Here is a 14,290-nt window from a genome sequence, read left to right as displayed (position 1 = left end):
ACCAGTCGGTTAGCCAATGAGTCGACCAAGAGTCTGTCCATGCTAAATGAGAAAACACAAGTTCTGCTGTTACCCGGAAATGGTGGAAATGGCCATTCTCATCTTGGGCAAGGCCTTCAGCGGTTTTGATGACGCCGCTCGGGGATGCTTCAGCGCTTTTTCAGTCGGCGCTGGAGAGGTCGTCCGACGGCGTTTCGACGACTGCCCAATAGGCACAGTCGCTTTGCCATGCTCACCCGCGGGGTCGTGGATGAGCTTGGATCGCCTTTCCGTGCGAGGAGGATCGACCTCCTCCTCCTCCTCTTCACTAGAGTCATCGTCGTCCTCTTCCCCTCACCATCAGATTGCCACTCCCCCTCACTTTCACCTCCGCTCGCCTCCTCCTCCTCAGCCGGTTCTTGCGCCCCGTTGGGCATCGAGTACATCTTGGTAATAGCCTGGAAGAAAACAAACAAGACAACAAACGAGACAAAAGTCAATCAATTGATTTTAGTCAAACAGAATGAAGAAAGCAGGATCACAGTCAGAGATGCAGAATTGGACCTGGTCTACTTCGTATGATTGGTCGAGTGGAGGAATCCTCCTCGCTCCTCGGGGGTTGTCTTTGTTCCATGTGATGCTCGTCAGCCACCTCTCCAGCGTGGCCTCCTAGACCTCCTTCGGGTGGATCTGAGTAGTGTCCTCAGTTCCAGAATACATCCACATCGGATGGTCTCGAGCTTGAAGCGGCTGGATGCATCATCGGAGGAAGACCTCCAAGAGGTCCATGCCGGTTACCCTGTCACGGATAAGCTGGACAACACGTTCGACCAGCACCTTAACCTGCACCTTCTCTTCCGGGATCACCTTCAAAGAGGAAGGCTTCCTCACTCGGTCCATGGAAAAAGGAGGGAGTCCGGTCGACTGCCCTGGCGTCGGCTGGTCTTTGCAGTAAAACCAGGTCGACTGCCATCCATGGACTGAGTCGGGTAGGATCATGGCCGGAAAAGAACTTTTCCCCCTCATTTGAACCCCAAGACCCCCACACATCTGAATTACTTGTGTTCTCTCATCACGCGAATTGGCCTTTTTCATCGTCTGGGAGCGACAGGTGAAAATGTGCTTAAAAAGACCCCAATGAGGCCGACAACCCAAGAAACTCTCGCACAAAGACACGAAAGCAGCGAGGTACACGATGGTGTTGGGTGTGAATTGGTGGAATTGCTCCCCAAAGAAATTCATAAATCCCCGAAAGAAAGGGTGAGGCGGCAAAGAAAACCCACGATCGACATGGGTGGCCAAGAGAACGCACTCACCCTCCTGAGGATGCGGCTCCGACTCCTTCCCCGGGAGCCACGCCGATCCATGGGGGATCAGTCCTCCATTGGCCAGGTCATCAAGGTCTTCTTGACGAATCGTCAAGCGGATCTAGTCACCCTGGATCCAGCCCTGCGGCAGGCCGGCCCTCGATGAAGATCCGCCCCGACTGGTCGCCCTTCCCTTCGCCTTCACCGTCGCTTTCTTCGCCCGCTCCAGGGCCGCCATCTTCTCTTTCACCATCATCGCCGGTGAGACGCGCACAGGGCAGCAGCACTGAGATGGGAGCGAATGCGGCAGATAAGTCTGAGGAAGAGAGGGGGAAATGAGAACGCACTGTTCAAAAACCACCGTCCGGCGCCTTATATGAGGTTACTTTCGAGTGACTGACTTGTAGGCCCGGGCGATCCTATCAAATCCCGCAACAGTCGCACGCGCAATACGTGGCAAAAAAGATGGCGTGGAGATCGAGGCGTCCCTGCCTTATCCCATCCGATTACTGTGGCCTCCTCCGCCCCGCGCGCTTCCCGAAATTTCGAAGCCCGCTAAATCCGTGAGCTGCAGAACAACTTGTCAGACGGAACATTTCCTCCGCTCTGTCGTTTGGAGTTCTCCAAGTAAAGAAATTCACTCGACGGATACAAAGAATGGATCAAGGCGACTGAAAAAGAAGTTGGTGCCGTCACCTAAGTTCATTGATCCGGAACAAGACATACTCATAACACGAAAATGGGTCGAAAGTGTGTTCAACTCCTTCCCCACTCAAACCTCGATCCATTCGGGGGCTAATGATGAAGCTATGTACCTAGGGTAGGGTCATGGACCTGTCCAAGATACCCTTCCCAAGGACATCTCTAGAAAAAACCACCTTTCAATCGACCCGGAAGTGTTCCACTCGACGGACTCGAAGACACTCGACCATGAAGCCAACCACTCGACTGCCAGGAGACCTAAGGTCACTCTGCACGCAAACGGTCTGTCATTAAGTAGCTTTTATGGTCATCATAGCACTTTATTTGTGGCGTTACCAATAACGCCCGATCTTAATGTACCTTAAACCCTGCATAACTGAGGGCCGGAGGGGTCTGGCGAACTCTATATAAGCCACCCCCTCCCCAGTGTAAAGGGTTCGCACCCCTGTAACTCATATACACATAATCCAGTCGACCACCTCCGGGCTCCGAGACGTAGGGCTCTTACTTCCTCTAAGAAGGGCCTGAACTCATAAATCTCTTATGTGTACAACTACTCCATAGCTAGGATCTTGCCTCTCCATTCCTACCCCCCTACACTACTGTCAGACTTAGAACCACGACAGGGCGCCCCCCCCCCTTGTGGGCCCCTGGTGGCTCCCCTCCACTTATGCCAGCACCCACACACTTCATCTTCTACCCAAAAAAATCCCCATCCAGCTCAAGCACGAGTTCTAGCTCGTTTTGTTGCGATTTTCGATCACTTAGCTCAAAGCTCCATCCGCAAAACTGCTTTGGGAGATTGTTGCTTGGTATGTGACTCCTCCATTGGTCCAATTAGTTTTTGTTCTAGTGCTTTATTCATTGCAAATTTTTGCTGCATAGGTGACCATGTTCTTGAGCTTGCATGTTAAATTTTTGAGGTCCCAAGCAATTCCAATGCATGATATAGGCTCTAGGCACTTGTAGGAGTAGTTGCTATCAATCTTGTCTAGTTTTATTCACTTTTATTTTGAAGTTACTAAAATTTCAGAAATTTTCAGAAAAAGAAATATGCTTAGAAGAATGTACCAAGGTGGTTCCTCGGCAAAGAAAGGGCCAAGGATTGTTGTACGTGAACAAGATGTTAATTTGCTAAGGGACGAAAATGTACAGGCTTGTGAGTGGCCATCCGATGATTTTATGGTCGAAGCAGGCTTCAAGCAGGAATTTGACGCGTATGTGCGTAATGCCGAGCTGGAGGACTTCTTACAAGATAAGTGTCCTCAATATTATCAATTGACTGATTCCTTTGTGCGGAGGTTCGAATATATTTCTGCACGTAAATCTCCTAGTGTTATGTTTGATATTTATGATACATCTTATACCATGGATTTAGAGGATTTCACAACTGCTTGCAAACTCCCGCAGTGGGGTAATGTTAATGATCCTCCCAAATCTGAAGTTAGAGATTTTCTTGCTAGTATTACTGTGGGAGAATCTAGGGACGTAACACAAGCTACCATAGGGAGCATTCATTTTCCAGCTATACATTACTTTGCTCTCTTTATTGGTAGACGCATTAACGGTAAGGATGAAGTATGTCACATGTGTGCCCCTGATCTTTGTGTCCTCAAGAGTGTTGTGTCAGGTTATAGAGGATATAACTTGGGGGCAATAGTTGCACGTAGGTTGCAGAATAATAGTAGAAGGGGAAATTTCTTTGGAGGAATTTATGCAACCCGTGTGGCTAATTTTCTTAATATAGCTCCAGGAGAGGGGGATATGATTGTACCTCTTGTTTATTTGGATAAAGAAGCTATGTTTGATCATAATTTTCTTGAGAGGAATGAACAATTCCTCCATTATTGACTAACCTGTGACAGACGCAACGTCGTCCCTGTTACTCTTCCTGCTCCCTACCTTTTTGCTTATCAGGCAAAACAAAGATATGTTGTCACCAGGGAAGAAGCAACTGGATATGAGAGGGGAATGGAGGCAGCTCGCCAACACGCTGCTGCTCAGGAGGCGGTCTCCTCTGCATCTCAGTACTACCCCAGCTACTCTTATGGATATCAGCCAGGCGGTCATTGGTATTAAACCAACTTAGGCCAAAAGCCTAAGCTTGGGGGAGTACGTATTTCTCACCGACTTTACATTCATGTTCACACACTAGTCATCGGTGCTCACACTCTTTCATTGTATTATCCATGCTAGTTTAAATTTCTTTTTCTAGTTTTCTTCTTGTGTGTTTGATAAACCTTGAGAAAAACAAAAAAAATAGTTAGTTTAATTTCCTTGCTTGTAGTAGAAATTAAAATGAAAACCCAAAAAGATTTCTAGTTCTTCTTTCTACTTGTTGGGAGCTTTCCCGTGTAAATAATTTTATTTTCTTTTCCTTCTTTTGGGCATCGAGAAGACTATATTGACAATGCTTAGTGGCTCTTATATGCATGATTGTTTATTTAACTTAGAGCCCATATTACTTGTCTTCTCTCTTGAGTTGAATGCTTGCAGATTCCAGCTTAGTCCAATGCACGTGCACTCTTATTATTATACACATCGTTTGGTTCTGCAAGTGAAAGGCAATAATGACGATATATGATGGACTTATTGGGATGAGAAAAGCTGGTATGAACTCGACCTCTCTTGTTTTTGTAAATATGATGATTCATCGTTCCTGAGTCAGCTATTATGAAGTAAACATATTTGCAATGACATTTAGAGATTATAGTTGCTTGTGCCATGCTTGATTAGCTATGAGTTATAATGGTTTACCTTGCGTGCCAACATGCTATTAGAATGATTATGATGTGGTATGATGGGATGGTATCCTCCTTCGAATGTATTAAGTGACTCGACTTGGCACATGTTCACGCATGTAGTTGAATCAAATCAACATAGCCTTCATGATATTTATGTTCATGGTAGATTATATCCTACTCATGCTTGTACTCGGTGTAAATTAATTTTAATGCATGTTTACGACTGTTGTCGCTCTCTCAGTTGGTCGCTTCCCCGTCTTTTGCTAGCCTTCACCTGTACTAAGTAGGAATACTGTTTGTGCATCCAAATTCCTTAAACCGCAAAGTTGTTCCATATGAGTCCAGTATACCTTCCTATATGCGGTATTTAACTGCCGTTCCAAGTAAATTTGTATGTGCCAAACTCCAAACCTTCAAATGAAATTCGGTTTTGTATGCTCGAGTAGCTCATGTTTCAACTAGGGCTGCCTATATCTTCCATGCTAGGTGGGTTATCCTCAAGAGGAGTGGACTCCGCTCCTCATTCACGAGAAAGGGCCCGTAACCGGGATGCCCAGTCCCATGATCCAAAAAGATCAAAGCAAATCAAAATAATTAAACAAAACTCCCCCATGGCTGTTGCATGTTGGAGGCACTCATTGTTTTGAGCAAGCCATGGATTGATGCTTGTTCGTGGTTGGGGGAGTATAAACCTTTACCATTCTGTTTGGGAACTGCCTATAATGCATGTCGTATGGAAGATACAGCCATCTCATAGTTGTTGCGTTGACAATGAAAGTATGCCGCTCAAAATGTTATTCAATCTCTATTTTAAAATCGAGCTCTGGCACCTCTACAAATCCCTGCTTCCCTCTGCGAAGGGCCTATCTATTTACTTTTATGTTGAGTCATCACCCTTCTTATTAAAAAGCACCCGCTGGAGAGCACACTGTCATTTGCATTCATTACTATTGGTTTATATTGGGTATGACTTGATTGGATCTCTTTTACCATGAATTACAATGTTTTGTCAGTCCTTGATCTTTAAATGTGCTCTGCATTTATGTTTTGCGGTCTCAGAAAGGGCTAGCGAGATACAATTTTGTTATATCATGCTATGATTATTTTGAGAAAGTGTTGTCATCCGAGTTTTATTATTATGGCTCGCTAGCTGATTATGTTATTGATATGAGTAATTGTGAGACCTATGTGTTATTCTGAGTATGGTTAGTTCATGATATTTGGTGAAACTTGAATGCTGGCTTTTCATGTTACAACAACAAGAGCAAACAGAGTTTGTAAAAGTTTTTCTTTATCACTTTCAGTTTATCTACTGAATTGCTTGAGGACAAGCAAAGGTTTAAGCTTGGGGGAGTTGATACGTCTCCAACGTATCTACTTTTCCAAACACTTTTGCCCTTGTTTTGGACCCTAACTTGCATGATTTGAATGAAACTAACCCGGACTGACGCTGTTTTCAGCAGAACTGCCATAATGTTGTTTTATGTGTAGAAAAGAAAAGTTCTCGGAATGTCCTGGAAATCCACGGAGGCACTTTTTGGATTTAATAAGAATTTTTGGCGAAAGAATCAATGCCAGGGGCCCACGGCCTATCCACGAGACAGGCCCCCCCTAGGGCGCGCCCCCCTATCTCGTGGGCCCCCTAGACCTCCTCCGACCTCAACTCCAACTCCATATATTCCGTCTCGGGGAGAAAAAAATCAGAGAGAAAGTTTCATCGCGTTTTACGACACGGAGCCGCCGCCAAGCCCTAATCTCTCTCGGGAGGGCTGATCTGGAGTCCGTTCGGGGCTCCGGAGAGGGGGATTCGTCTCTGTCATCATCATCAACCATCCTCCATCACCAATTTCATGATGCTCACCACCGTGCGTGAGTAATTCCATCGTAGGCTTGCTGGACGGTGATGGGTTGGATGAGATTTATCATGTAATGAAGTTAGTTTTGTTGGGGTTTGATCCCTAGTATCCACTATGTTCTGAGATTGATGTTGCTATGACTTTGCTATGCTTAATGCTTGTCAGTAGGGCCCGAGTGCAATGATTTCAGATCTGAACCTATTATGTTTTCATGAATATATGTGTGTTCTTGATCCTATCTTGCAAGTCTATAGTCACCTATTATGTGTTATGATCCGACAACCCCGAAGTGACAATAATCGGGATACTTCTCGGTGATGACCGTAGTTTGAGGAGTTCATGTATTCACTATGTGTTAATGCTTTGGTCCGGTTCTCTATTAAAAGGAGGCCTTAATATCCCTTAGTTTCCGCTAGGACCCCGCTTCCACGGGAGGGTAGGACAAAAGACGTCATACAAGTTCTTTTCCATAAGCACGTATGACTATTTACGAAATACATGCCTACATTACATTGATGAATTGGAGCTAGTTCTGTGTCACCCTATGTTATAACTATTGCATGAGGAATCCCATCCGGCATAATTACATCATTGATCCATTGCCTACGAGCTTTTCACATATTGTTCTTCGCTTATTTACTTTTCCGTTGCTACTGTTACAACTACTACAAAAACCCAAAAACATTTATCTTTACTTTTGCTACCGTTACTATTATTATCATACCACTTTTGCTACTAAACACTTTGCTGCAGATACTAAGTTATCCAGGTGTGGTTGAATTGACAACTCAACTGCTAATACTCAAGAATGTTCTTTGGCTCCCCTTGTGTTGAATCAATATATTTGGGTTGAATACTCTACCCTCGAAAGCTGTTGCGATCCCCTATACATGTTGGTTATCAATCATCTATGCCGCTCGTGATGAAATCATTCGGTTATTCTCTCTCAATGAGAAGGGCGAGTTAGATGCAATCTCTCAGATTCTAGTCGTTTGTGAGTACCAAGATGTCTTTCCTGAAGAGATTCCGGGTATGCCTCCTCACCGGCCAGTTGAATTTGTTATCGATCTTGAGCCGGTACTGAACCAGTTTGCGAGCGTCCATACAAGCTTGGACGAAAGGAGCTGAAGGTATTGAAAAAACAGCTCCATGAACAAGAGCGCCTGGGCCTGATCAGACCAAGCTCATCTCCTTGGGGTTGTGGTGTTCTTTTTGTCCAAAAGAAGGATGGCACGGACCGACTTTGTGTCGATTACCATCCATTGAACAAGAAGACAATCAAAAACAAGTACCCACTTCCCAACATCAATGAGTTATTCGAGCAACTTAAAGGTGCAAAGGTGTTCTCCAAGCTTGACCTCCATATGGATTATTATTAGATTCGCATTCGTGAACAAGATATCCCCAAGACAGCATTCAGAACAAGCTTTGGTTCTTATGAATTGTCGGAGTAATGGGCCACGGGTAACCTCACCCGGGTCCCTGGATTTATCAAGACTTTGTGCTAGCTTCGCTTTGCTGTGCCCCAAGCTGAAGCTCTGCCCTCCAGGGGCCGGCTAGCTCAACGGCCGGCCACCAGAGGATGGCCAACCACCAGCAGACGGCACCACGAGCAGCCGGCTCCAGCCAGCTGGCCTCTAGGGAGGATGGCATGGAGCAGGCGGCCACCTCGCACCCTCAGAGTTTGTGCCCCCGTCAAGAGGACGAGATGGGGCGTGGCTACAGTGAAGCCCTCACCCCCGAATCTTGGGTTTAGCATGGCCACAGTGTCCCGTACAGGCGGAGATCTCCGCACGGCGTGGCACTGTTGCCACCTTCCCTTGACGTCACCCTGGGCAGGCGGAGCCCTGTTCCCCACGACGGCCTGTCGGTACGGCCCGCGGGTTGCGGGCCCTATCAGGTAGTGACACCCCAGAAGACGACGCACGCCGAACCAATCGGACCAGGGGAGGGCCGGCCTCCAGCAGGCGGCCGTCCCCTCCCTCGAAGCCCGTGCACCATTAACCTAATGGGACCAGGTGTGGCTACAGTGATCTCCCACCAGGCGGCGGGACTGTAGCCACACTGAGCTGACCAAGCCAGCGTCATTAGCAGCACGGCTACAGTGAGCAGCCACCAACCAGACCCGCCAGCGGCGGGAGCGGCCTGTCGGCTCCGTACCAGACCAGTCGGCGGGGCCCACCAGGCGGCGGGCCCCAGTAGTCGGCGGAGAAGCCGGAGGCCGGAGACGCTGACAGCCGGGCCCAGCAGCCGGCCAGATTACCATTGTACCCCTGGGGGGTAGGCCTATATAAACCCCCTAGGGCACCCATGCAAAGGGTTCCCACCCCATTAGACCTAGCCACATTCCTAGAGCAGGAGAGAGCTAGCCTTGCCTTCTCCTACCTCTAGCATACAGCTCAAGGAGCAACTTTGTATCACTTGTGCCTTTAGTGATCATGCGGAGACCCCGTAGAGCAGGACTAGGGGTGTTATCTCCTAGGAGAGCCCCGAACCTGGGTAAAGTACGCCGGCGTTCGTGTCTACGCCTCATCCCGCTTCCGGGCACCGGGGACGTTCTACTCGCTCCCACCATGATAAGCCATCCTTTGGCATATGTCACACCCAACCCCTGACATTTGGCGCCCACCATGGGGCGAGGTGCACCATCTCCCGGAGATCTGCTCTGGACGGGAACCCTGTTCCTTCCTGGCGAGCGAAGCCAGCCAAGCACGCCCGACGGCGTCAGCCTCGATGCCCTGCATGGCGCGGAGATCGCCTGCGCGGTGAGCTGCCTCACCGACCTCGTTGGCGAGGTTCACCTCTCCGACAAGCCGGCCTCCGACACAGGCACCGGCTGCCCCAAGAGCCGCCTCGTCAGCCTCCTCGACCACCTTCACATCACCAGCGAGCCAGCTGTGGACCTGGAGTCCGTTGGCTCCACCGAACCGATGATCGTCGACTCCGACACGGCGTCGCTTGACGCGTTCCCCATCAACATGGTGATCTACGACGAGCCGCCTCCTCGCGAGCACAGCGGCGGGAGCACCGTCACAGAGGTGTTCGTCATCAACAGTGGCAAGGGATCGGCTGGAGATGATCGAGACCCACTCGATGCGGCGCTGCGAGACCTGACGGCGCCCATCCCAGAAGATGCGGACGCTGAGACGCTGGAGGCACGCCGCGTCCAGCTCCTCGAGAGCGCTGGCCGACTGGCCAGCATGCGGCGCCTCTCGGACGCCTATCAGTGCGAGATGGACCGGGCCGTTGGCGGCACGCCGGCTCCTGAGGGGCCTAGCTGCATTGGCCCTATCCGACAGCGTGGCGCGACCATCGCCAGCATGTTCGGGGTAGAACGCCCCATCTTCGCCACGCCTGCAGAGAACATCCGGGCCGCCCAGGCGGTGACGGACGAACTGGACAAGTACAAGGGCGACGAATGTCGCCACATGACGGAGCGAGTCCAGCAGCTCCTACACGCGGCCGCGGCATTGCATGAAGCCGGCTGCCGCGCTGAAGTGCCCGCCCCGCGGAACGAAGAGTCGCCCCTTCACCAAGACAATGGCGCGACATACCGGACGCCGACTGGCGGTGCCCGCGGAAGACGAGGCAACAAGTCGGCGGCTAGCCGAAGCCGGACACGCCTTTCCATCGAGCGTGACAAAGACGGCCGCCCTCGAGCGGTGGAGCGCCGAGGTGATCCTCTGCCTCCTCCGCCTCGCGGGGCAAGACATCCCACTCCGCCTCCTATCACGCACCCGACACTCGGCGACCGCCTTGGCCGCCGAGAGGGAGTCGGAGAAAACGACGCCCGCCATCGGATCGACCACCTCAGCCGATCCCTGGCGCTAGAAGAAGAAGACGCGCTGGGCCCGCCCTGTTTCGGCCCACGAATCCAAGATGACCCCTTTCTCGAAGGGTTCACCCTTCCACGAGACACGCCCAAATACACCGGCTCCGTGGAGCCGGAGGATTGGTTGGTCGACTACTCAACAGCCGTCAGCATAGCAAACGGCAACAAGCGCGTTGTCGTGAAGTACGTCCCACTCATGCTTCAGGGCACAGCCCGGACATGGCTGAACAGCCTGAAGCCCCGTAGCATCAATAGTTGGGTTGATTTCGCCGAGGCCTTCATCCGCAACTTCACCAGCACCTACAAGCAGCCTCCCAATCCCCGATAGCTCTCCTTGTGCGTCCAAGGGCCCAACGAATCGACTCGCGACTATCTCACACGTTGGGTCGAGCTGCGCAACTCCTGCGAGGGCGTGCACGAGGTGCAGGCAATCAAGTATTTCACCGCCGGGTGCCGAGAGGGCACCCTCCTCAAGCATCGACTCCTCTGCGATGAGCCTGTGACGCTCAACGAGCTGCTGATCATCGCCGACAAACACATCACGGCCGACTCCTCCATGAAGGCGGAAATCCTAGTGAATGCATCCGGCAAGGTGGCACCTCAGGCCCCTCAGACTCCGGCTGGTGAGACCAGTCGGCGAGAACATCCAAGTGACAACAAGCGGAAGGCCACTCAGCCGGCTTCCACCAGCCGGCAAGTGGCGACAATCGAGGATCGGCAGCCGGAGGGGCAGCCGGCACCCAAGCGTCAGAAGGGCGGCAAGTCCAATTGGTTGCCCACTTTCTCTTATGAGCATACCTTAGATGCACCTTGCAAGTTCCATAGTGGTGCAAAGCCGTCCAACCACACCACTCGGAAGTGTCACTGGCTCGACAGAATCGCCAAGGGAGATGGACTCCTGCCTCCTCCGCCTACCGGACCGCCGCCTCCTCTGCCCCAGCAGCCGACGGCCCAGCTAATCGGTGCCATACAAGATGAGTATCTAGAGGAACACGGAGCTTATGTTGTGTCACCAGTATGGCCGACGACAGATGCGGCAGACGGCAGCAACAACAAGAAGTGCAAGCCGTGGCCTCAGGTACTCCAGAATTCATGCATTGGTCTGAGAAGCCTATCAGTTGGAGCAGGGCCGACCACCCGGAGGTGATGCCTTCCCAAGGTTCATACGCCCTGGTCCTAGATGCTACCTTTGCAACGGAGAGGCGGGCAGCGCGTTTCTCCAGAGTCTTGATAGATGGCGGCAGCAGCATCAATATCCTGTACCGTGACACAATGGAGAAGTTGGGAATCAAGCAGAAGCAGCTCATCCCCAATAGGACTGTATTCCATGGCATAGTCCCTGGCCTTTCCTGCTCACCAATCGGCAAGACCCAAATTGATGTTCTCTTTGGAGACAAGAATCATTTCCGCCATGAGCCAGTTTGGTTTGAAGTGGTGGACCTCAAAGCCCCTACCATGCACTGCTTGGCCGGCCAGCTCTGGCCAAGTTCATGGCAGTCCCCCACTATGCTTACCTCAAGATGAAGATGCCGAGTACCAAGGGGATCCTGACCGTAGTCGGAGACTACAAGAAGTCGGTCGCTTGCGCCGCAGATAGCAGCCGGCTGGCCGAGTCCCTCGTGATTGCAGCTGAGAAGCGACTCCTTGACCGGGTGGTGGCGTTGGCAGGCAAGAAGCCGGAAATGTCACCCATCCCCAAGGAGTCGGAGGTTGAGGGCTCGTTCAAGCCGGCCAAGGAAACAAAGAAGATACCCTTGGACCCGGAGCACCCGGAGAGGCACGCTGTCATAGGTGCAAACCTTGACAGCAAATAGGAAAGCGAGCTCGTCGATTTCCTCCGTGAGAATCGGGACATCTTTGCATGGTCTCCCAAAGACATGCCGGGTGTTCCGACGGATTTCGCCGAGCACAAGTTACATGTCCGACCTGACGCCAAGCCGGTCAGGCAGCCCTTGCGCCGCCTGTCAGAAGAGAAGAGAAGAGTTGTCGGAGAAGAGATAGCCCGGCTTCTAGCAGCCGGATTCATCATGGAAGTGTTCTTTCCAGAGTGGCTGGCCAACCCAGTCCTGGTATTGAAGAAGAATAAGCAGTGGCGCATTGTGTATTGACTATACTAGCCTCAACAAAGCTTGCCCCAAAGATCCCTTTGCTCTACCAAGAATTGACCAAGTGATAGACTCCACAGCCGGATGCGAGCTATTGAGTTTCTTGGGTGCATGCTTAGGGTACTATCAGATAAAGCTGAACCCAGCTGATGGGCTGAAGACCGCCTTCATCACGGCATTTGGAGCCTTCAGCTACCTGACCATGACGTTCGGCTTGAGAAACGCCGGCGCCACGTTTCAGCGTTGCATGTAGAAGTGTCTCCTCAAGCAACTCGGCAGAAATGCCCATGTCTATGTGGATGATGTGGTGGTGAAGACGGAGAAGCGTGGCACGCTGCTAGAAGACCTCAAGGAAACCTTTGAGAACTTGCGCCGATTCCAGATCAAGAGTACCAGCCGGCCAGCTTCTCGGTTTCCTGGTCTCAGAGCACGGCATAGAGTGCAACCCTGTGAAAATCAAGGCCATTGAGAAGATGGAAGTGCCCACCCGACTGCTGGACGTGCAGAAATTCACCGACTGCCTGGCATCAATTAGCCGTTTCATCAGTTGGCTGGGCGAGAAGGCTCTTCCCATGTACTAGCTTATGAAGAAGACCACTTTTTTCGAGTGCAATGACAAGGCGGACGAAGCTTTTCTCCAATTCAAGAAAATGTTGACGGCCCCGCCTATCTTGGCGACTCCGACTGAGAAAGAACCCATGCTCCTCTATATCGCTGCTACCAGTCGGGTTGTCAGCACAGTTATTGTGGTAGAGCGCAAGGAGGAGGGCAGAGCATTGCCCGTCTAGAGACCGGTATATTACTTGAGTGAGGTACTGTCCACCTCCAAGCAAAGCTACCCACATTATGAGAAGATGTACTATGGTGTGCACTTTGCCGCCAAGAAGCTGAAGCCTTACTTTCAAGAGCACCCAATAACCGTCGTCTGCACGGCTCCGCTTGCTGAGATCAGTGGAAGCTGAGATGCTTCTGGCCGAGTGGCCAAGTGGGCTATTGATCTGGCCCCTTACACCATCTACTATCAGCCCCGCACCGCCATCAAGTCACAGGTGTTGGTTGACTTCCTCGTCGACTGGGCCGAGACCCAATACCTACCGCCAGCACCAGACTCCACCCATTGGAGGATGCATTTTGATGGTTCCAAAATGCGCACCGGCCTGGGAGCCGGCATCGTCCTCACCTCTCCCAAAGGTGACAAGCTCAAATATGTGTTGCAAGTCCATTTTGCCGCCTCCAACGACGTAGCAGAATATGAGGCACTCATACACGGACTCCGGCTTGCTAAGGAACTCGGTATTCGCTGGATCCTGTGCTATGGTGACTCCAACTTGGTGGTCCAGCAGTCGTTAGGCGACTGGGATGCCAAGGATGCAAATATGGCAAGCTACCACTTCCTTGTGCAGCAACTCAGTGGATACTTCGACGGGTGCAAGTTCCTCCATGTGCCAAGAAATGATAATGAGCAAGCAGATGCCTTGGCACGGATCGGCTCCACCCGACAGGCGATACCAGCCGGCGTCGCCTTGTAGTGCCTCCTCAAGCCGTCTGTCAAACCGTCACCAGAGTCCGACTTCATCTTCGTGCCAGCGCCTCCCGAAGCAGTCGGATCTGACTTGAGGACACCAGAGGCCGGCACGGGGACTTCGGCAGGCGGCCCGGGGACTGCAGCCGTCACACCCGGCCTGGGAATTCCAGAGCCCGGCCCGTGGACTGCAGCAGTCGGCCCGGGGACTTCTTCAAGACAGCAGGCGGCAGCCAACTCCAA

Source organism: Triticum aestivum, chromosome 1B, assembly GCF_018294505.1.
Source record: "Triticum aestivum cultivar Chinese Spring chromosome 1B, IWGSC CS RefSeq v2.1, whole genome shotgun sequence".
Lineage (NCBI taxonomy): Eukaryota > Viridiplantae > Streptophyta > Magnoliopsida > Poales > Poaceae > Triticum > Triticum aestivum.
The sequence above is the reverse complement of the archived record's forward strand: the minus strand, read 5'-3'. Positions refer to the sequence as shown.